The following is a 25,151-nucleotide window of genomic DNA, read 5'->3' on the forward strand; positions in this document are numbered from 1 at the left end:
TTCAGTAAGAGACTATTTTTATCCTCATCATTTTTATTTGATGTGCTCATGTTTGAAACACAAGTTGAGAGAAGAAGCATCCAGTAAGGTATTTAAATGCAAAGAGAGTTGCCTTGGTTGTAACAGTTCCTTGCTTGTAACGAGAGCTTGATTAATGAGAGATTGCTTGAAATACGTGAAATCATCTTTGAAATACGTGAAAATTCTTTTGTTTTGTGGTGAAGCAAAATTTTTAAAAACTTTCAATAATAAAATCAATTTGAAATTGTTCATCTAAAATTATATCTTCAATGGTGATCTCATGAACAATCTTTTGAAGTTCATGACATTGAGCCTCCACTGATCTTTTATCACCCATCTAATACTACAAGTCGTGACTAACAACATACTTCCTTACTCTGACCTCTTCAGTATCATACTTTTTTCTAAGAGATTTCCAAACCTATTTTGTAGTATCACAACTATTGAAATAGTCATACATATCATCTGCGAGTCCATTCAAAATATGATTTTGTAGAGATATTCATTCTCTTTTCATAAGGCAATTTCCTTTATGAGTTGTAAATTGTTTTCTTTAATATGTGTATCAGATTCGGCTTTAACACTATTAGTGTTCCATCTGAATCAACATTGTTAGTCAGTTTGGTTGATTGTTGAGTGCGACATAGCGGCAAGCAACAAAAGATTTGGAAGTATTACACTGAGAATTATCGTGTCCACAGAGAATGGTTGGTTAGAATGTCGTTCAACGGTTCCATCATTTTTGAGCTCGGGTTAAAATGGATTGAAAGTAAAAGCGGAAAATAAAACCTATGAACAGAAAATAATTACATTATTCGGATAGAATAACTTATCAGACATACAAATATACTCACTCGTCACATACTTAAACTTATCGAACAATTATACTCAACCAACGATACTTGTCAATGTCATCACGTATCAACCAATAAACCTACTGTATCATCTCAGAGGCGATCTTTCCACACACCTCGACAACACAGAAGACAATCGTGTTGCTTGCACCGACGATCTCTCGGCACAACACAAGTAATACATAGGAATTAAGCATAGATACCCAAGTGAATGTTAGCTCTAAATCTATCTCTAGAGTCTAGAAACTAACACATAATCATCCTAGATAAGGATTCGAGCAGTATATGTCTATAACAACCCAAAACCCAGCCTTAGAACAAAAATCCAGGATAACAATAGACAAAGATTTGTAAAACAAGTTTTATATAACGCCATGGGCGACAAATATACATAATTTCAGAGTAAATACATAAAAAAACCTAACTACAAGAGAATACACAAAGAAGAAGAGAAATGGACAAAAAATCTCTCAGTTTGTCAGCTTCAATCGACGATCAATCCACCTTCGATCATCCAAAGGCAAACTCCATAGTTGTTTTTCTAACCTAATCTAACCTAAGAATGAGATTGATGGAGTTTGGGTCAAAAATCCCCCAAAAACCATAACCTAAAATGTTTCAAATGAAGATATAAGCAAAATCTACGCAGGATCGCTAAGCGAGCTAGTATGGCTAAGCGAGCATACACTTTATTCCTAAAAATATCTAGTACAGTAAAAGAGATCTCGCTTAGCGATCTGACCGCGCTAAGCGAGCTCATGAAGAATGCTCTACCTATGTTATTGAATCTCTAAGCACCCTACAGCTTGGCTTAGCGAGCTTCTGCAGAAATTTCTCCTTATTGCTCCAAAGCTGCGCATACGAAGTCGTGCCTTCGACACTTTATTACTTGAGACTCCGATATGCATCAATACCTATAAAACGAAGGAAAACTATGAAACAGTACATAAAACGAATAAAAAGTATACAAATATTTACACAAAAGTTAGGATTTTATTATAAAACGGAAAGAATATAATCGATAAGTGCCACAAATATATCCTCAAAATAGCAAAATTTTGACACTTATCGTTGATCGAGAAGGAGCAAAAAAAATGTCATCGATTTGAATGTTAACAATCTTTTTCAACTTAAAAAAGAACTTTTTTTGTTGTCAACGTTTGAAGTGACTTCCTTTAAACTTGAATGATTTGTCAAAGACAACAACCGCATAAGTACCGATAATTTTTCAGTAGCCATGCTAGTTTGAAACGTCTTAAAATTTTTTCTTTACCAGATCGAGTCATAGACTAGGTCGCTCTTTTTAAGATGTTTCGCAATATTGCTATAAGTTATGCAAATGAGTCATTCAACCACGATGCCTCCAAGATAAAACAAATCATTTTTATACCGTACAATATAGAAATATACCCTCTGATGGTACAAAGACCATTCGAATATGAAATAAATATCATTCGTAGTATCTGGTATATAAATCAATCGTAATAATTTCTCAAAAGAAGAGAAATTAAAATAATTATCTAAAGAGAATAAGATAATGGTTATTTGACCACTCAAAAATAATTTCTAAAACAATGAAAAATTCAAATAAATTTTCAAACATAATCCATAAATTAATACTTATAATTTTCCAACTCAAATAAGGAGAAATTAAAATATTCTTTAAAAAGAATTCAAGAAAAAATATTCGAAAAATTCAGCTAGAAAGAAAGAGAAAGAGATTGGCATTTCGACAATTTGAAAATGCAAAGTATAGAGATAGAGAGCAAATAGGGAAAAACTCAAAAGAAATTTTTAATGTTTTTTAAAATGAAATAAGTGATTTTCTTATATTTTGAGATAAGCAAACCAAAATATCTAATGGAACTAAAGAAGCAACGCACACTTATTTTTTTACTTAGGAAAATTTTAAAATTCATCTCGCTAGAATATTGACATGTTATAACATTTTACATCAAACTCCCTGCTTTAATTCTGATCACAGATTTTAATCCTCGCTTTAGAGTAGAGTCAACAATTGCTCCTTCAACCACTTATGTATCTCACTCCCTTAATTGTGATCACAGATTATAATTCTCGCTTTAAAGTAAAGTCAACAATTGCTCCTTAAACCCACTTGCACTATAAGTGTTTGTAGACCATACAAAAAGTGGAAATAATTGAATTCCATAATCCTACTTTCTTGTACTACAAGGGGAATTCTTCCCTCTTAGCATGGATTTGGCTACTAAAACAGTTTCTTTGTATTTGTCTGTTTAAGTGTTAGAACCTTCAAAAGGGGCTCTTCAAGAGGGGCATGTTTACTCATGGATTTGGCGAAACTTGTTGTGATAAGATAAAATGTGCAACTATTCCAAACTAGGGTTTTACTAATGGAGAACAAACTCAAAACGCATAAGAACAAACAAAGAGATGAATAATTTTCTTCTTACTTGCATTCTCAACAAAGGTAGCTTAAATACAAGCTTTAACCCTAATGGGTTACTTAAAAGGGCAGGCCCAATACAACAATAAAATAAAAGATAACATAAGAGTCCAACAATAACTAATACAATTAATATTATTTGGTGTAGAAATCCTTCAGCCAGGTGGGCTGCTTCTTGATGCGAGTGGGCCTATTAACATGTTGAGTGTCTCTCGCAAAGGCACTGGATGTTTACGTTTCAACAGGTTGGTGTTAGGATGCAATCAATGATTGTGTCAATGATCTATGCTAAAGGTTTGACACTTTCGTGTAAATCAAAAGAAGAGCATAGCAGTGGCGAAATCATCAACTTAATGACTGTTGATGCTGAAAGGATAGGTGAATTTTGTTAGTATATGCATGATCTATGGATGGCTGTTCTGCAAGTTTCTCTGGCTTTGTTTATTCTTCATAGAAGCGTCCGGGTTGCTTCAGTTGCTACTTTTGCAGCAACTGTTATCGTGATGTTGCTAAACCTTCCTATGGCATCCTTACAAGAGAAGTTCCAAGCTAAGTTAATGGAGTTCAAGGATAAAATAATGAAGGCAACGACTGAGATTCTAACGAACATGAGGATTCTTAAGCTTCAAGCGTGGGAGATGAAGTTCTTATCGATGATTATTCAGCTTAGGAAGTTAGAGGAGACGTGGCTAAAGAAGTTTCTTGTTGGTACAGCAATCGTTAGATTTCTCTTCTTTAACGCCCCAACGTTTGTTGCGGTGGTCACTTTCGGTGCTTGTGTTCTTCTAGGCATTCCACTTGAAACAGGAAAGATCTTATCCGCTCTTGCAACGTTCAGAATTCTTCAAATGCCTATCTATAACTTTCCTGACACGATTTTAGTGATGGCGGAAACCAAGGTTTCCCTCGATAGGGTTGTTGCGTTTCTTCGTCTAGATGATTTACAGACTGATGTAGTGGAGAAGCTTCCGCGAGGTAGTTCTGATATAGCAATTGAAATAGTAGATGAAAATTTCTCTTGGGAATTATCTTCTGTTTATACAACGTTGAAAAAGATAAATCTTAGAGTTTTACACGGTACAAGGGTCATTGTTTGTGGCACTGTTGGATCGGGCAAGTCTAGTTTACTTTCTTGTATAATAGGCGAAATACCGAAGATATCCGGGCTTGTGAAGGTGTGTGGAACAAAGGCTTTTGTTGCTCAATCAGCATGGATACAAAGTTGCAAGATCGAAGAGAACATACTATTCGGTAAAGAGATAGATCAGAAAAAATATGAGAGGGTGCTAGAAGCGTGTTCGTTGAAGAAAGACCTGGAGGTTTTACCATTTGGTGATCAGACCATTATTGGTGAGAAGGGAATTAATTTGAGTGGTGGACAGAAATAAAGAGTACAAATTGCCCGTGCTCTTTACCAAGACGCCGATATATATCTACTCGATGATCCCTTTAGCGCTGTTGATGCTCATACAGGTTCCCATCTCTTTAAGGTACTATTTTCTAAACTCTCTTGCTTTGATGCAAAGGTTTTATTCTAACTGTAATGTTTCAGGAGTGTTTGCTTGGCCTTTTGAAAATAAAAACTGTGATATACATAACACATCAAGTCGAGTTCTTACCTGATGCGGATCTGATACTCGTGAGTGGTTTATATATTTCATCATGCTCCTTAATTAAAATTTTCAAACACGACTTTATTCCGAGTACTTGTCTCTTTCTTACAATTCATTTAGGTCATGAAAGAAGGAAGGATAACTCAATCAGGAAAATACAATGACATTCTTACATCAGGAACCGATTTTATGGAACTTGTAGGCGCACATAGAAAAGCATTGACTTCGGTTAAGTCTTTAGAGAGAAGGCCTACATTTAAAACATCGAGTTTTTCCGGAGAAGACACAGGTTCATTAAGCGGTTATGAACTTGAGAAAGAAATGGAAAACGTAGGTGATCGAAACGGAAAGCTAGATGAAACAATTGTGGTACCGAAAGGTCAGCTTGTTCAAGACGAAGAACGTGAAATGGGAAGTGTTGGGTTGAAAGTATTCTGGAAATACATTACAACAGCTTATGGAGGAGCTCTTGTACCTTTCCTATTTCTTTCACAGATACTCACTGTGGTTTTACAAATTGCAAGCAACTATTGGATGGCTTTGGCAACTCCTGTTTCAGCATCTGCAGAACCTGATATTGGAAGCTTTACTCTGATGGTTGTCTATGTTTTTTTGGCGATAGGAAGTTCCTTTACCACCCTTGCCCGAGCAGTTCTTGCCGCGATATCTGGATACAAGACCGCCACCATGCTCTTCAATCAAATGCATTTGAGCTTCATTCGCGCTCCAATGTCATTTTTTGATTCCACCCCAAGTGGAAGAATTCTTAATAGAGTATGTATAACATGTCGATAACTCTTTGGTTCGTTGCAGTAAATACATAATGCAGTTAAGATTCACTACCGCGTTTGTTGCTTATCTAAATTTAATTTTACTGGTTTGTTTTAGGCTTCGACCGATCAAAGTACAGTAGATATGAGCATTTCAAGTCTAGCATGGGGATTCACCTACAATCTGGTTCAGCTCTTGGGAATTATAGCTGTGATGTCTCATGCCGCATGGCAGGTGTTCATAGTATTGATTCCTGTCATGGCAGCATTGTCATACCCCAAATTTGTCCTACCCTCATCCATCTGGTTTACAACCGCTGAACATACATCCATCTAGGTCATGACATTGCATACATACATATCATTGGTACCAATCAAAGACTAGCAAGAAAGAGCTCTTATGGGTTTTCCTCAACTCAAGGCATTGATGGAGATGTACAAGTCTAGAAGTCATCTGATCCTCTTAATCAGGATTCCCTTGACCAAAGTCAACCAGTTGACTTTCTGGTCAACATTTAATCAGGAATGGATTTTATGAGTGAGAAGCTTTCATATTGGCCATGTGGACACATTCGTTTGACTGGGTTTGACTGGAAAAGCTTTAGTCGAGAATTTCATCAATAATCAGAGAAAATCAGAACAGTTGACTTTTGGGTCAAAATCAGAAGAATTATTCAAATATTGACTTTTGGTGGAAAATCGGTCAAAGAAAGTCAAAGAAATGAGAAAAATCAAGAAATAATCAAAACTGCCAAATTTGGAAATTTAGTTGGAATAGGAACTTGCCAAAAGAGGAAAGTTCTACACTTAAAGAATTTTTGAGTGAATTTCCAATTGGCTGGGCAGCTGACTTCAGGTTCAATTATCATGTTGAAAACGACAGAATTTTAAGACAAGCTCAACATCAAAAGTGTTCGAATCATAGCCCTCTACAATTCTCTAGTTGGGAGTTCTTCCATTGGAAGCTTTATTCAAGAGTTATATTGGTTTGAAGTTAGAGGAAATGCATTCGTTCAAGTCATTCAGCTAGGCAGATTTCTGGTCACGCGCGAACCTTTCATCAAACACGTGGCGCGCTGAATTCGAAGCCAGTTTTAGGACTCTACAAATATCCATTTGGATCCATCTTGATATCAAATTGTTCCTTGCCATATGCTCTTCCCAACAAGTCATGGATGGAAATCATTGAATGTGTGTGGATCAAGATATGAAAGCCTAAAGTCATGACCTGACCAAGTCGTATCCCTGCAGTGAATCTAGGCCAAAACTTGAGTCTGCGTGCGAGATAGGATCAGCCGTGCCAAGTGATGTTTGGGTGCATTTTTGAGCAAGTTCCAGACCTCATCTTTACAACTCTCAAACATCAAAACTCATCAATCATATGCCCTCTTCATGTTGCTTTCGAGTTTGAAATGAATGATGTCCTATGGAGAGAGATATAAGCACACAAAGGGGGGAACATGGACATGACTTCATTGCTGCAGCGTAGAAGCTAGTACTCATTTCCATACAAGGCCATGCACAATACTACACTACTACACCTCCACCATAATACTCCATGCAACCCCATACACCATATATAAACCAAGGCTCTTCACAAACAAGAACACACACTACACTTCCATTTTTCCAGATTCGTTCTCCTCTTCCCTCTCTCATTTTCTCTCATTATCCCTCTCATCACTCTCTTCCCTCTCTCTCCACCATAACAAACCATAACAATCATAACAACCACCATAACCGTTTTTCTCTCTCCACCACTTACCACCCTAACAAACTCCAACCCTCTTCAACAAACTTTGAACAAACACCATGACCACCACCTTCAACCACCACTAGCAACCTTCATCTTCTTCCTCCACCTTCAACCTCTACCATCATCTTCATCAAACTCCAACTACCACCATAAGAAATCTCCAGCGACCACGACAACTCATCTCTCTCTCCACCTTCATTCTCGACAGCACTCCCTATTCCCTCACGATATTAGTCTCGTTTCAACAACCTACAACAAATTCTCTAAACTTTTTCCATCTCAAATCATCTTGCACACTCCAAAGCTATCAAGGATTTCCATCTCTACATCCACACTCCCTCAAAGATTCGTCATCATCACCACGGATTCTCTTTCGCGTTTGTTGTTGAAACATTCACGTACGTGCCAAGATTCAAGGCTGGAGCGTAGAGTTCTCTGAAGATTAGCATCGATTCGAAGTCAACAGGTAAACACTCTCAAACCTCCCTCAGCATGTGTAGATTGATAGACGAAGCATATGCTGACATGTGTGGTGCATATCTGTGTATGGAGCTTCGATTCTTATGTTTGATTTCAGTTTACGTGTCATGGCGTGCGTATACTCGTTTGAACTGCGTATTTGAGCCTTATATGACATAGGAAAGATGATGATGCAAGAATCTTTAATTTTCATGAAAGTTTTGCAAACTAGGGTATAGTTGTTGCTCTCGGTTAGAACAATTGAGGAATAATTTTCGGAAACTAAGGCCGGATCTATAATCTACGTGAAAAAGCAAAGGGGATGGTGACCTTTTTTACGTTTTCTGGAAATTTTGGCCAGCTCCGCCGTCAGGCCAGTCGGAGAAGGCGACCGGAGAAAGTATCTCCGGCGTCTGTGTTTTTCATGAGCTCGTTTCAGGCCTGCATGCGTGGTATCTTGTAATTGGTAGTAGTTTCCCAGTTGATTGTTATTTTGTTTGTTTCTCAATCATTAGCCGGTGAGTTGTCATGTGTTGATTAGCGTGTGGATAATTTTGTCTGCTAGTCACTTAAACTCATGTGACCTATTGATATAAGTTCCATGTCTCGTTACCAATTCACATGCAAATAATAAGCTCAATAACAAGTGCTGGCTGAGTAAAATAAAAAAAAAAACGAATAAATACTGACTATTAAAGTGGAACAAAAGGAATAGTTGGGCCACGAGAACTGGGCCCAGAACCGTTTCTGAAACTGCACTCTCATATTGCTAATGCACCACACTCCAACGAATTTGGGCCTACGCGCCCATGCTTTCTCCACCCCCTGTTTCTGGCCCAGAATGCATTTAACCTGGTTTTAGCTCATTTGGAAATTACTTCAGCACCCCTGGTAGTTTAGAATTTTTCTTTTAAATTTTGTTTTCTTTTAACCTTTTAATTCACAATTCCAATTTTAATTCAAATAAAAATACATAAAAATTTGTTTTAGATATTTTAGGGTGTGTAAATAATTGTCACGATTTTTGTTAATTTGTTAAAATTGTTTTTAATCCTTTTAATAAATTTTTTTTTCTTCTATTTTACTTGGATTTTTCTTTTCATGTGTACATAATTGTTTAGTCTAGTATTTCCTTGTATGTAATTCCATTTGTTTGATATAATGATAGAATTTTGTTGCAATCTTAGTAAACTTCCTTTAGTTGATAAATAGGAATTAGAACAACTTAGACTAGAATTCAGAAATAGTTCCCTATTGCATTCTTTTCCTTTTCAACTTTTAAAATACTTAATAAAAATCGATGAAGATCATACCGTTGCTATATTTCATGGTAGGAAGGAAATGATTGAGGCGTAGGCCTCGATGTATGTTCTTTCCTACTTAGCGGAGAAGAAATGGTTGAGGTGTGAAGCCTCGATGTATTTCTTAACCGTTATTTAGAGAAACGATTGTGGCGTAGGCCTCGATGTGCATTCTCTAAATATTCACAAAAGAACTCCTTTTTGTATTCCTACTTATCGGAGAAGAAATGATTGAGGTGTGAAGCCTCGATGTATTTCTTAACCGTTATTTAGAGAAACGATTGTGGCGTAGGCCTCGATGTGCGTTCTCTAAATATGCAAAACAAACTCTTTTTGGTATGATCTAAGTCACAAATTAAATCCCCTTAAAAAACACCAACCAAAAACACTTCAAAAAACACTAATAAATGGTCAGATTTAACACAAAGTAAGGAAGTGATGCGAGACCTTGTAGTGGGTTCTCGTCATCATGGAATTACCCTAAAAGACACAAACCAATCTCTCTTTTTCTTCTTTTCTTAAGGGCATTGTTATCTCCGCTCCATTGCATCCTAGGCTGTCCCCCTTATGCAAGAGCGCGAGCGTTAACTCCGCCCAACTAAAAAAACACAAAAACAAACAGAAAATCGTGAGCCGAGCTACGGTAACTCTGATTCCTGAAAAGGATACGTAGGCAGCGGGGTAGGGCCCGTGCGAGTACAATTCTTATTTTCCCTACATTTTGCATTCATTTTGCATTTAGACATAGACATAGATACACACCCTTTAGATAGAAGCAAACGTAGGTGGATACCATCGAGTACGATGGGCGCGTGGGGTGCTAGCACCTTCCCCTCGCGTAACTGACTCCCGCACCTAGATTCTCTGGTCGCAAGACCCTGTTCTTACCCTTTGTTAGGTTCTCTGATATTCCTTTCCCTTATGGGATAAATATATTGGTGGCGACTCTGTTCATTTTTTCGCGAGCGTGCGACAGCTGGCGACTCTGCTGGGGATGTTGATAGACCTGTGCTGGTCCATTCTTGGCGAGTCGATCCTAGCCTTTGTTTGTTTCTTTTATTGGGTGTTTATTTATTTGTTTATGTGTTTACATTTTGTATATATGCTTGCATATCATGTTTATTTCCTGCTTGCATATCATGTTTACTTTCCGCATGCATCTGGACTATATTATGGGTCCCCGTGGGGGCCACATATTTTCTCTGTTTGCAGGTTGGGTGGGATGATTCTATGAGGTAAAAGGCCCAATACACAGGCTATGAGTGCACTTTAGGTACCCTAGGATAGAGTGGGAGCATGGTTTGTCTCGAGGTGTACGTCTCGGGATGGATCATGTGACTACGAGCAGAGTAGTGGTTTCAAACGGAGGTATTATCGTCACCCGCATCCGCGCTGTGATGATGCTTACCTTCGGGCGGACCGTATACTGCGTTTCATGACCTTACCCTGACCTAGATGCACCTGTGAGTGGGGGGGGATATACATGGCAGGTACCGTTGGTGACTATTCTGTTTTGATGGTGACTATTGATCCTATGGCTGTGTGGTACCTATGTCGGACCTTTGATCTCATGACATCTGACCTATATCAGTTATTCCGAAGTTTGTACAGTGGTTACTAAGATTATATGGACCGAGGATCCCATGCTTTTGAATTGCATAACATCATTGCTTTGTCCACTCCATTTATGAAAGATCCTAAAGTCTATTTCCAAAAAAAAGAGAAAAGAAAAGAAAAGAAAAGATATGTAAAAGAAAAGGAAATAGAAAAGCAAAAAAGAAAGAAAAGATATTCTATACAAAAAAAGGAAGCTTTAATTCAAAAAAAAGAAGAATGAAAGTGTGTGAAAAGACTTTAGGATCTCTCATAAATGAAACATGCATTCATACTATCATGCATTTCATGGTTCTTTCAAAGACTTATGGGGCCATTTCCATCCAGATTTCAAGATCAACAACAGATTTGACTTCTCACTGCCACAACTCCAAGATCAACTATGGAACAACTCCGTGAGGAAATGGATGAGATGAGGGAACAAATGGGTCATCTTATGTTGGAAATGCAAGAATTGATCCATAATCAGGATGCACTAAAAGAGGAAAACAATCAGTTGAAGACTCAGTTGAGCCTGGTCATGGAAGTTCTGAAGACGGTACTAAGAAAAGAATGTAGTGTTGTCCCTGTTGCTGCAACAGAAACTGTTGACTCTTTCTCTTCAATAGGATCTCTTTCCACTCATGGAATGCCTCAGGGAGCTCTCCCTCAATTTCAAGTGTCATTACCTCCACATCAATCTGTTCACGTCCCTAGAATGAATCAAGGGGGCCAAATGTGTGGGAAAAAGCCTAAGATACCTCAGAGGCTTCTCAATCCGATCCCGATACCTTATACTCAGTTACTTCCTCGCCTGCTGGAACTTCAGTTGATTGAGCTACGAGATTTGGCTACGCCTGAAAAGCTTCCCCCCAATTTTGATGCCAATGCTCGATGCGAGTTCCATTCTGGGGCACCTGGCCATGATACTGAGAATTGTAGGGCGCTGAAACATCAAATTCAAGATCTTATCGACTCAAAAGTAGTTTGGTTCATCCCCGAGGGTATGATTGTTCAAGGAAATAAGATTCCATATGTGGTGGAGGAAAAGGTTGATTCATACTTCTATGAAGGATCTACTTCAAATCAGAAGCATAATGCACCATCTTGGGTTCCAGATTTCCCACTTCATCAGTCTCCGTTTGTTTCACAGCCAGATCAAAAGAGGAAGACACCTGAACAGAATGGGTACTTGAATCATTGCCATCAACAGGGTCCACAAATGCCAAGGAGACCACCAAGAAGAATTGACCCAATTCCTATGACCTACAGTCAGTTGCTTTCTCATTTGCTCGAGGATTCTTTGGTCCAACTAAGGGAGTTTAAGCCCCCTCCAACACCGATTCCTCAAGGATATGACTTAAATGCAAGGTGTGAGTACCATTCTGGGACGTCTGGACATTCAACTGAGGATTGTAATGTTTTGAAACACAAAGTCCAAGATCTCATTGACTCCAAAGCAATATCATTCACTCCAAATGGCCTGCACATAAGACGAAGAGTTCATGCATAAGTGAATGTCCGTATTCCAGAAAGTATCACCAAAAAAAAAGAATATAATAATAAGCCCAAATGGAGTCAAGGCTCCTCAACTATGGCAATCATCATTTCATTTCCGCATTCTCATTTCAGCATTTCCTGTTTTGTAGAAGGCTACTTCCTTGTTTGAACTCATTGGTATAATAATAATGAAAACACCACAAATTCTCGAGCAACTTTGTCAGAATCTTTTTCAAAAAGTAATCAAGAATGTTTTGTAGAAGCATCTCTCATTCTCAAGGTTTTTGTGCTCAGTTGTATCCGTGGAGGTTGGTGTTTCAGTTGGTGTTTGAGCTCTCCTTGCAACAAGTAGCTTCTCTAAGTTTGGTGACCACACAAGGTTCCTCCGTGTTTAATGGCGAATACTTCTTCAATGAATATGCTTGGGGCTCCCGCACGAGGGATAAGCAAGACGTACTCTTATCTTGAGCATTGCGCCATTTGCATTGCTCGAATCCCTAAAAGCATTTCAAATTCCTATGTGACTTCGTCAGAATCTTCTTCCGTGTGGTAATCAGGAGTGTTCTTCATAATGCTTCTCATCCTCAAGGTTCTACTTCATATCTCAGTTGCCTTTTCTCGTGATTTCCTTCTCAGTGGCCCTTGCTTGTTAACGGAGAGAAAAATATAAGAAACAAATTGATGGCCTTATGCCCAGTTGCTTCCTCGTTTGTAGGAATTTCAGTTGGTTAAGATTCGTGTTTTGGGGTCTTCTTCACCACAAATAGATCTCCTCAATCTGATGACGATACAAGGCTATTCCATTTTATGAAGGCGAATACTTCTTCAACATCTATACTTAGGGCTCCCGCACGAGGGATAAGCAAGACATACTCTTATCTTGAGCATTGCATCACTCGCATTGCTCGAATCCCTAAAGCAAGGCAAAAGTTTACAATTCATGGGTGACTTCGTTGGAGTTCTCTTTTGAAGTAATCTAAAGTAGTTAGAAGGAGCTGCAGAAAGTATTCAAGCTCAACAAGTCCAGACGGAGTCAAGTCTCCTCAACAACGACACCCATTTAGTTCCTTACTGCATTCTCATTGTAATTTTTCATTTGTGTGTTTAAGCATCAATAGCATGTAAAAACTTGTTAATTTCTGAATGAAAATCATAATACATTGTCTATGTTTGTCTTGAAGTAATCCATTCGTTATCACTCATAAAATGTTTTGGCATTACGATACCAACTTTACTAATTGCTTGCTTATGCAAAAAGCTGAGGGAGAATGATGAAAGATAAAAATGAAAAATCTCTAATCATGTGTTTTCGAATAAAAACCCTACTAAGGATGTACAGGCATTGTTTCAAATCCCCAAACACTGGAGATATAAGGGAGATAGACCCTCGTTAACCCCTTTGAGCCTTGGAGAAGGAGTTTCTTTTTCTAATCATAAAAACCCTTATTTTAACCTTGGGGCAGGGTAGTGTTCATTTAACTTGATCGAGTGTTCAGAACTCACCAAAAAGGTATGAATCTAAGGATACAACAAGGGTTATCCTTCAAAGGGCTGAGGAATGTCAAAACCGCAATGATTATCCTTATTCCATCAAGAGGTCAAAAGAGGACGATGCCACAATGGTTATCCCTCATCAATCAGAGAATGAGGCAGTCACAATATTTCAAACAAATCGAGAGCAACGCGATATCACACGACTTGTTCAAAAAAGGAGAATAAAAAAAAAGAGAAGAGCCCGCTAAGTCAATAACATGAAAATAAGTGACTTAGGCAAAAGTTAGGGCATCCCGCTGGACTCCAAAATAAAATTCAAGAGAATTTGTCCAGGCAAAAGTTAGGGAAAGCAGAAGCGAAAAATAAGGATTACAAAATAAAAATCCTTATCAAAAGAACAAAGTCGTGTGATCAGACACCAAAAATGCAAGATGAAGTGACTGCCATGTCCAAAAAAACCTCATTGATTCTTCAACCGTTTCAAAATCCTTGTGAGGGATGAACATTCGTGTCGAGTTAATTGAACCTAGGAATGGAGAACATCACGAAGGGGGTGGGTACCAAATAATTTTGAGCCTAAAATCCTTTGTTTTCTAAAAACCGTTAACCCGGCCAAATTACAACCCTTAAAAGTCCTAATTGAAGTAGGGTTTATTTTGAAAGCGCACTTCGATGAGATAGCGTTTAACTGACTCCCAATGAAGCGTGATACATATTTATGTTGGTATCGTATGCTTGCTTTATCTTCTACATGCAAAAATCGGGGTTGTGTCAACTAGTGATCCATTCACAAGAGGTCGCAACCTCATTTCAATAAAAAAGTTTCTTCAAACTTCAAGACTAACGTACACTTTGCATTAGAATTATCATTCCTAGAATTAACATTCTTTTGCATACAAACATCTGCTTAAACATCAAAGAAATTTCAGGATGAGAATCAGTGAGCAACTTGATCATGTCAAAGCACAAGAGACTTGAGAACTCCGTGGAGTAAAAAGCTAATCGTTTCAGAGACTGATTATCAAGGGGCAAGTTATCCAAAGAACTCCGTTGGGCATGAACAGTTAATGCTTTCCTTGATTACCTTGAGAGGAAGAATTTGAAGACTCCGTTGAGCGTGGTAAAGTTGTTTCCATGTTTGTATGACTTCAAAACAAAGAAAGATTGAGGATTCTAGTAAGATGTACCTAACCTGAGACAATTGAGTCGAGGAATCTCTATCAAGTTCAACATATCTGGGGCAATCATGTCGATAAATCTCTTCAAGCTTTGATCAATCTGGGGCAATCATGCCGAGGAATATCTCTTGAGTTTGACCAATCTGGGGCAGTTAAGTCGAGATTCGACAAATCTCTCCAAGGATCCTTTGGGGCAAATTCCTTCATGGGTCATAAAACTTGGGGCACGATCTTCTGAGTTTTATTGTCCTCCCCCTAATCATAGGAGTTTATTTCTCCTGGAACCTTGGTCTCTCCCCAAACCTGGAGTTTATTTCTCCCGAGAGTTTGTTCCATTCCTCAAGCATAGGAGTTTATTTCTCCTAGGAGTTGTCCTACTTCCCTAACCAAGGCTCGTTACCTGGATTTCTCATCCCCAACATGGTGAATTGAGGGAATCTCCTCAAGCTAAAAATCCTCCAAGCAGTGGCACATGGTGAGAAGTCAGAATTTATTCTACACTCTACAAGCCAACAACCAGAAGGGGCATCTTGCAAATCAAAGTCCAATATTTATTGGCACCTCCACATGGTCCTTAACACTAAGGGGAGTCTCCCTGGTGTTTACCACACTAATGCCTTTATTTGGCACTCTGCATATAGTATTCACTGCATATAACATTGCATCCTCAAAAGCGTAGCATATCCGTCAAAGCGGATCATTACGCCATAGAAGAATTCAAACATGCATACAAAGCATAAGCCAGATAATACAAATCAGCACTTAATCAAGACGACGATACTTCCCCACAAAAAATATTGTCCTTACAAACTCCGATTGATATCTGCTAATACGTTACAAACCTCCTCAAACCACGGTGCCGATACCTGGTATCCTCAATCTCCAAAAGAAGTCTCATTTTCTCTCTCCAATATGGATCGGATGCAATGTCTTTCTTCGTCAGAATCGTTGTCTCCGAAGTTATTTCCCGTATGCTGCGTGCAGATTAGAGCGCGAATGAGGGTGGGCATTCAACCCATCTCATTTTTCAATTATTTGGATAACCATACTTGGTGTGTGGCAATTCGAACGATTGCCGCTCTTGAAGAGTTACACCCCGCCTTGGGCCTGAGGGATCAATGTAATTCTTATGCTTCGCAAGCATCAATATCTCCGTAATCTCCAATGGTTACTATCATCTTCTTATCGAGTCTAGTCGTCACTAGTCTTGTCGTGGTTATTTCCCGTGTGCTGCGTGCAAACTAGAGTGCGAATGAGGGTGGGCATTCAACCCATCTCATTTTTCAAGCGTTTGAATAAACCATACTTGGTGTGTGGCAATTCGAACGATTGCCGCTCTTGAAGAGTTACACCCCGCCTTTGGCCTGAGGGATTAATGTAACTCTTGTGCTGCGCAAGCATCAATATCTTCGTGATCGAGTCTAGTCGTCACTAGTCTCCGTGGTCCCTTCCCCCGTACGGGAAAACTTTTCAAGTCCAACCACCGTGTTGTCAAAGCCCAGTTCCTAACCTGGCAAACCCTTTCAAAGCCCAGTTCCTAACCTGGCAAACCCTTTCAAATCCCAATTTTCAACTTGGCAAACCATTTCGAAACCAAACCCCGATGTTGAGTCTTAGACCGTACGAGGTCTTCTCCCGATGTTGAGTCTTAGATCGTACGAGGTCTATTCTGTCCTGAGGATCGTACGAGGTCTCTTCCCGATGTTGAGTCTTAGATCGTACGAGGTCTATTTCCTTTCTGTCTTGAAGATCGTACGAGGTCTTTTCCTGATGTTGAGTCGTAGATCGCACGAGGTCTATTTCCTTTCTGTCTTGAAGATCGTACGAGGTCTTCTCCTGATGTTGAGTCGTAGATCGTACGAGGTCTATTTCCTTTCTGTCTTGAAGATCGTACGAGGTCTTCTCCCGATGTTGAGTCATAGGTCGCACGAGATCTTTTCCTTTCAGTTTTGAAGATCGTACGAGGTCTTCTCCTGATGTTGAGTCGTAAGATCGCACGAGGTCTATTTCCTTTCTGTCTTGAAGATCGTACGAGGTCTTTTCCTGATGTTGAGTCGTAGATCGCACGAGGTCTATTTCCTTTCTGTCTTGAAGATCGTACGAGGTCTTCTCCTGATGTTGAGTCGTAGATCGTACGAGGTCTATTTCCTTTTTGTCTTGAAGATCGTACGAGGTCTTCTCCTAATGTTGAGTCGTAGATCGTACGAGGTCTATTTCCTTTCTGTCTTGAAGATCGTACGAGGTCTTTTCCTGATGTTGAGTCGTAGATCGCACGAGGTCTATTTCCTTTCTGTCTTGAAGATCGTACGAGGTCTTCTCCTGATGTTGAGTCGTAAGATCGCACGAGGTCTATTTCCTTTCTGTCTTGAAGATCGTACGAGGTCTTCTCCTGATATTGAGTCGTAGATCGCACGAGATCTATTTCCTTTCAGTCATTGTTTCATGAAACATTTCTTTTGGGAACCTTGTATTGGCACCTGGGGCTACGTTACAAGCTATCACCCTTCTTCCAATTACTCACTGTAAATATCTTCACCAGAAAAAAGAAAAATTCTCTTTCCCCAGCAGATATCAAAACAAAAATAAGGACAACACTCACACCGTCTCCTCTTGTAGGACAAATTTCTGGTCTTGGATATTTAATCTCCTTAAACCTCGAATGTTCGAAAGGCTAGCGCCAATCTCACCCTCAGGTTTAAGATGATTAAATAGGGGCAGCTGTCATACCCCAAATTTGTCCTACCCTCATCCATCTGGTTTACAACCGCTGAACATACATCCATCTAGGTCATGACATTGCATACATACATATCATTGGTACCAATCAAAGACTAGCAAGAAAGAGCTCTTATGGGTTTTCCTCAACTCAAGGCATTGATGGAGATGTACAAGTCTAGAAGTCATCTGATCCTCTTAATCAGGGTTCCCTTGACCAAAGTCAACCAGTTGACTTTCTAGTCAACATTTAATCAGGAATGGATTTTATGAGTGAGAAGCTTTCATATTGGCCATGTGGACACATTCGTTTGACTGGGTTTGACTGGAAAAGCTTTAGTCGGGAATTTCATCAATAATCAGAGAAAATCAGAACAGTTGACTTTTGGGTCAAAATCAGAAGAATTATTCAAATATTGACTTTTGGTGGAAAATCGGTCAAAGAAAGTCAAAGAAATGAGAAAAATCAAGAAATAATCAAAACTGCCAAATTTGGAAATTTAGTTGGAATAGGAACTTGCCAAAAGAGGAAAGTTCTACACTTAAAGAATTTTTGAGTGAATTTCCAATTGGCTGGGCAGCTGACTTCAAGTTCAATTATCATGTTGAAAACGACAGAATTTTAAGACAAGCTCAACATCAAAAGTGTTCGAATCATAGCCCTCTACAATTCTCTAGTTGGGAGTTCTTCCATTGGAAGCTTTATTCAAGAGTTATATTGGTTTGAAGTTAGAGGAAATGCATTCGTTCAAGTCATTCAGCTAGGCAGATTTCTGGTCACGCGCGAACCTTTCATCAAACACGTGGCGCGCTGAATTCGAAGCCAGTTTTAGGACTCTACAAATATCCATTTGGATCCATCTTGATATCAAATTGTTCCTTGCCATATGCTCTTCCCAACAAGTCATGGATGGAAATCATTGAATGTGTGTGGATCAAGATATGAAAGCCTAAAGTCATGACCTGACCAAGTCGTATCCCTGCATTGAATCTAGGCCAAAACTTGAGTCTGCGTGCGAGATAGGATCAGCCGTGCCAAGTGATGTTTGGGTGCATTTTTGAGCAAGTTCCAGACCTCATCTTTACAACTCTCAAACATCAAAACTCATCAATCATATGCCCTCTTCATGTTGCTTTCGAGTTTGAAATGAATGATGTCCTATGGAGAGAGAAATAAGCACACAAAGGGGGGAACATGGACATGACTTCATTGCTGCAGCGTAGAAGCTAGTACTCATTTCCATACAAGGCCATGCACAATACTACACTACTACACCTCCACCATAATACTCCATGCAACCCCATACACCATATATAAACCAAGGCTCTTCACAAACAAGAACACACACTACACTTCCATTTTTCCAGATTCGTTCTCCTCTTCCCTCTCTCATTTTCTCTCATTATCCCTCTCATCACTCTCTTCCCTCTCTCTCCACCATAACAAACCATAACAATCATAACAACCACCATAACCGTTTTTCTCTCTCCACCACTTACCACCCTAACAAACTCCAACCATCTCCAACAAACTTTGAACAAACACCATGACCACCACCTTCAACCACCACTAGCAACCTTCATCTTCTTCCTCCACCTTCAACCTCTACCATCATCTTCATCAAACTCCAACTACCACCATAAGAAATCTCCAGCGACCACGACAACTCATCTCTCTCTCCACCTTCATTCTCGACAGCACTCCCTATTCCCTCACGATATCAGTCTCGTTTCAACAACCTACAACAAATTCTCTAACCGTTTTCCAACTCAAATCATCTTGCACACTCCAAAGCTATCAAGGATTTCCATCTCTACATCCACACTCCCTCAAAGATTCGTCATCATCACCACGGATTCTCTTTCGCGTTTGTTGTTGAAACATTCACGTACGTGCCAAGATTCAAGGCTGGAGCGTAGAGTTCTCTGAAGATTAGCATCGATTCGAAGTCAACAGGTAAACACTCTCAAACCTCCCTCAGCATGTGTAGATTGATAGACGAAGCATATGCTGACATGTGTGGTGCATATCTGTGTATGGAGCTTCGATTCTTATGTTTGATTTCAGTTTACGTGTCATGGCGTGCGTATACTCGTTTGAACTGCGTATTTGAGCCTTATATGACATAGGAAAGATGATGATGCAAGAATCTTTAATTTTCATGAAAGTTTTGCAAACTAGGGTATAGTTGTTGCTCTCGGTTAGAACAATTGAGGAAGAATTTTTGGAAACTAAGGCCGGATCTATAATCTACGTGAAAAAGCAAAGGGGATGGTGACCTTTTTTACGTTTTCTGGAAATTTTGGCCAGCTCCGCCGTCAGGCCAGTCGGAGAAGGCGACCGGAGAAAGTATCTCCGGCGTCTGTGTTTTTCATGAGCTCGTTTCAGGCCTGCATGCGTGGCATCTTGTAATTGGTAGTAGTTTCCCAGTTGATTGTTATTTTGTTTGTTTCTCAATCATTAGCCGGTGAGTTGTCATGTGTTGATTAGCCTGTGGATAATTTTGTCTGCTAGTCACTTAAACTCATGTGACCTATTGATATAAGTTCCATGTCTCGTTACCAATTCACATGCAAATAATAAGCTCAATAACAAGTGCTGGCTGAGTAAAATAAAAAAAACGAATAAATACTGACTATTAAAGTGGAACAAAAGGAATAGTTGGGCCACGAGAACTGGGCCCAGAACCGTTTCTGAAACTGCACTCTCATATTGCTAATGCACCACACTCCAACGAATTTGGGCCTACGCGCCCATGCTTTCTCCACCCCCTGTTTCTGGCCCAGAATGCATTTAACCTGGTTTTAGCTCATTTGGAAATTACTTCAGCACCCCTGGTAGTTTAGAATTTTTCTTTTAAATTTTGTTTTCTTTTAACCTTTTAATTCACAATTCCAATTTTAATTCAAATAAAAATACATAAAAATTTGTTTTAGATATTTTAGGGTGTGTAAATAATTGTCACGATTTTTGTTAATTTGTTAAAATTGTTTTTAATCCTTTTAATAAATTTTTTTTTCTTCTATTTTACTTGGATTTTTCTTTTCATGTGTACATAATTGTTTAGTCTAGTATTTCCTTGTATGTAATTCCATTTGTTTGATATAATGATAGAATTTTGTTGCAATCTTAGTAAACTTCCTTTAGTTGATAAATAGGAATTAGAACAACTTAGACTAGAATTCAGAAATAGTTCCCTATTGCATTCTTTTCCTTTTCAACTTTTAAAATACTTAATAAAAATCGATGAAGATCATACCGTTGCTATATTTCATGGTAGGAAGGAAATGATTGAGGCGTAGGCCTCGATGTATGTTCTTTCCTACTTAGCGGAGAAGAAATGGTTGAGGTGTGAAGCCTCGATGTATTTCTTAACCGTTATTTAGAGAAACGATTGTGGCGTAGGCCTCGATGTGCATTCTCTAAATATTCACAAAAGAACTCCTTTTTGTATTCCTACTTATCGGAGAAGAAATGATTGAGGTGTGAAGCCTCGATGTATTTCTTAACCGTTATTTAGAGAAACGATTGTGGCGTAGGCCTCGATGTGCGTTCTCTAAATATGCAAAACAAACTCTTTTTGGTATGATCTAAGTCACAAATTAAATCCCCTTAAAAAACACCAACCAAAAACACTTCAAAAAACACTAATAAATGGTCAGATTTAACACAAAGTAAGGAAGTGATGCGAGACCTTGTAGTGGGTTCTCGTCATCATGGAATTACCCTAAAAGACACAAACCAATCTCTCTTTTTCTTCTTTTCTTAAGGGCATTGTTATCTCCGCTCCATTGCATCCTAGGCTGTCCCCCTTATGCAAGAGCGCGAGCGTTAACTCCGCCCAACTAAAAAAACACAAAAACAAACAGAAAATCATGAGCCGAGCTACGGTAACTCTGATTCCTGAAAAGGATACGTAGGCAGCGGGGTAGGGCCCGTGCGAGTACAATTCTTATTTTCCCTACATTTTGCATTCATTTCGCATTTAGACATAGACATAGATACACACCCTTTAGATAGAAGCAAACGTAGGTGGATACCATCGAGTACGATGGGCGCGTGGGGTGCTAGCACCTTCCCCTCGCGTAACTGACTCCCGCACCTAGATTCTCTGGTCGCAAGACCCTGTTCTTACCCTTTGTTAGGTTCTCTGATATTCCTTTCCCTTATGGGATAAATATATTGGTGGCGACTCTGTTCATTTTTTCGCGAGCGTGCGACAAGCATGCATATGGTACCAGCGATACTACTCAGCATCAGCACGGGAATTGGCGCGATTAACTGGTATATGTCAAGCTCCAGTAATACAACATTTTTCTGAAACAATTTCTGGATCAACAACCATAACCTGTTTTGAGCAAGAATCAAGATTTAACGACACGAATATGCAATTGATAGACAAATACTGTTAACTAAGACAAAGGTTTGGACAAAACTGTTATTCTTTTCATTCTGATTTCACATATAAATACACGATTATTTCCTAAGCTGTCATATTTACATTTACAATTAATTATACTAATTAAGAGAATAAATATTACAAATAAATGTACAATCTCAACAGAATTATTTCTAATAATTTGTTAATTACTGCCCATGATTCTGTTGACATCTCCCCTCAAATTGATGCTGGTAAATCTACAAGCATCAATTTGCCAAGTAGAAAATTGTGTCGCTGACGTGTCAATGTTTTAGTGAAAATGTCAGCTGTTTGAACTGATGTTGAGATATGTGGAAAATTGATGACTCTTCTATCATAGGCTTCCCGAATAGAGTGACAATCAACCTCGATGTGTTTTGTCCGTTCATGGTAAACTGGATTTGCTGCTATCTGAATGGCACTGGTATTGTCAGCGTGTAGCGGAGTTGGTTATTGTTGAGAGAATCCAAGCTCAGTAAGAAGACCGCGCAACCATATTATTTCAGAACAAGCGGCAGACATTGCGCGATATTTTGCTTCAGTGGACGACTTTGAGACTGAATCTTGTTTCTTACATTTCCATGAAATAGGAGCATTTCCTAGGAACATACACCAGCCAATAGTGGATTTTCTTGTGTCTGGGCATCCTGCCCAATCGGCATCGCTATATGCATGGAGTTTGATTGATGAATCAACGGGAAAAAATAAACCACGCTTTGGACTGCCAAGGAGGTATCTAATGATTCGTTGTACCGCTGATAGATGGAAATGTCGTGGAGCTTGCATGAACTTACTAACTGTGTGTACAGCAAAAGAAATATCTGGGCGAGTGATAGTTACATAGATAAGACTTCCTACCAGTTTGAGATATTGAGTGGGATCATCAAGAAGGTCTCCTTCATCTCTTCTATATTTAACATTAACTTCCATAGGAGTGTCAACAAGGGTTGTATTTGTGAGTCCAGCTAGCTGGACCAAGTCTTGAATATACTTTTGTTGATTTAGAAAAATACCTTCATGATGATAATGCACCTCTAAACCCAAGAAATAAGTGAGACGACCTAACTCTTTCATTTGAAAAGTTGAATGCAGCAGGTGTTTGATTCTAGAAATACCATCTTGATCAGAACCGATGACGACAATGTCATCCACATGGACAAGAAGCACCACGATGCCTTTAGGAGTCCTTTGTAGGAAAACAGATGGATCATACTGACTTTGATTGAATTCAAAACCAATTAGTGTCGATCGAAATTTTTCAAACCATACTCTTGGTGCCTGTTTTAATCCATATAAAGATCGTTTCAGTTTGCAAACAGTATTAGGTGAAGGTGTAGGCATACCATTAGGAAGCTTGATGTAAACTTCCTCCTGAAGATCAACGTGGAGGAATGCGTTTTTGACATCCATTTGATGTAGTGGCCAAGCTTGTAACTCAGCAATAGCAAGAATAGTGCGTACGGTTGTCATCTTGGCAACCGGAGCAAACGTCTCATCATAGTCTAGTCCATATTCTTGCTTATTTCCAAGCACAACTAAATGAGCCTTGTATCGATCTATGGATCCATCCGAACGCAACTTTATGGAGAACACAAACTTGCTGCCTAAAGGTTTAACAGATGAGGGACATGGCACTATATCCCAAGTTTGATTTTCTTCCAGAGCAAGAAGTTTTATTTCAATAGCTTTCTGCCAACAATCATTCTCCATGGCCTGTTTATAAGATGAAGGAATAGGAATAGAAGATAATGATGCTGTCATGCATTTGAAATACCTTTCCGGGGGTTTTCTATCGCGTGAGCTGCGTCGTAGAGGAGCTGGTTCTGGTTCTTCTTCTACTGGACCAGCAGCCAAGGAATTTTCTTGAGGGGGCCCATCCGTTGGTTGATTTTGAGCGGCAGTACTACATCTTTTGTAGGTCAAGAGAGGTTTAGAAGATTGTTGACCTGAATGGGAGTTAGAAAACAGTGGCAAAATAGAAATTGGAGACGAGATGAGATCCTGATGTGATGCAAAAAAATATAAATTTTCTTGGAAAATGACATTTCTAGATACACGAATCCTACGAAGGTTAGGATTATAACATAGAAATCCCTTTTGATGAGGAGAATATCCGAGAAAAGCACATTCAACAGATTGTGCAGTAAGCTTGGTGCGTTCTTGTGGAGTAAGATGGACATAACACACACAACCAAAGACTCGAAGAGTGGAGTAATTTGATGCGTGACCATATAACCGAATGAAAGGGGATTCATTACCTATTGATGGAGATGGCATTCTGTTTATAAGATGGACAACGGTGGAAAGGGCTTCACACCAAAATCGTGAAGGCACATGAGACTCCAACAAAAGGGTACGAACAACATCGAGCAAATGTCGGTTTTTTCTTTCCGCTACTCCATTCTGTTGTGGAGTTGAGGGGCATGACCTTTGAGATACAATGCCATTGGAATGCAAAAATTCCTGAAATGAGTGTGACATGTATTCTCCTCCATTGTCAGAGCAAAATATTTTTATTTTTGATGAAAATTGGGTCTGAACATAAGCATGAAAAAATTTGAAAGCTGAAAAGACTTCATCTTTTGATCGCAAAAAATAGACCCACGTGAATCGACTATAATCATCAATAAAAAGTAAAATATTTGTAATTAGCATGAGATATAACTGGTGCCACGCCCCAGACATCACTGTGGATGATATCAAAAACTTGTGTTACATTAGATTGATGTGTTGGAAAAGGCAGAATTTTACTTTTACCAAGCTTGCAAGGAATACAATCAAAATTAACGGAATTAAGAGATGGAATGTGTTTATTTCCAAGAAAACTAGATTTTAACAAGTCATGAAGGACATTTGCGTTTGGATGTCCAAGACGCTTATGCCATATTTGGTAATCAACACTAGCAGAATTACATGAAACTAAAGGCAGAGAAAGACTTGGAGGCAGTGAAAACTGAATTGGGAAAAGACGTCCAACTTTAGGCCCCTTCGCAATTATCTTCCCTGATTGTTGGTCCTGCACAAGACAACCAGATTGTGAGAATTGTACTT

At 39.0% G+C, this 25,151-nt stretch overlaps 1 pseudogene; it reads left to right on the forward strand.

Moving 5' to 3' along the window:
- Window positions 1-2,910: 2,910 nt before the first annotated feature.
- The window catches only part of LOC131658639 (ABC transporter C family member 3-like), a 49,487-nt pseudogene continuing 27,246 nt past the window's right edge, over window positions 2,911-25,151 (forward strand).

This window comes from Vicia villosa, linkage group LG3 (genome assembly GCF_029867415.1).
Source record: "Vicia villosa cultivar HV-30 ecotype Madison, WI linkage group LG3, Vvil1.0, whole genome shotgun sequence".
Classification (NCBI taxonomy): Eukaryota; Viridiplantae; Streptophyta; class Magnoliopsida; order Fabales; family Fabaceae; genus Vicia; species Vicia villosa.